A 419-nucleotide genomic window follows, 5' to 3' on the forward strand; every position below is an offset into this window, starting at 1 on the left:
GGAAAAAAGGAAAAGGGAAAAAAGGAAAAGGGAAAAAGGAAAGGGGAAAAAAAGGAAAAAGGGAAAAAAGGAAAAACGAAAGAAAAAAAATAAAAATAATAAAAAAAAATAAAAAAAAATGAAAAAAAAAGTGAGAAAGTGGAGGAGAAGGCAGCAGGCTCCGGCGATCCCTGCTGCAGGCGCCCCGTGCCGGGCAGCCCGAGCGGAGCGCTCCCGGCTGCCGCCAGCCCCAGCCCCAGCCCCAGCAGCCCCGGCACCGGCAGCAGGAAGGCGCCGAGCCCTTAGCGCCCGGTCCCACAGCCCGGAGCTCCGCTCCCGTCCCGCTCCCGTCCCCGTCCCCGTCCCCGTCCCCGTCCCGCCGCCTGACTCCGGGCTCACCCCCGGCCCGCACGGGGCGGGGAGGTGGTGCTGGAGGGGGG

This window comes from Anas platyrhynchos, chromosome 2 (genome assembly GCF_047663525.1).
Source record: "Anas platyrhynchos isolate ZD024472 breed Pekin duck chromosome 2, IASCAAS_PekinDuck_T2T, whole genome shotgun sequence".
Taxonomy (NCBI): domain Eukaryota; kingdom Metazoa; phylum Chordata; class Aves; order Anseriformes; family Anatidae; genus Anas; species Anas platyrhynchos.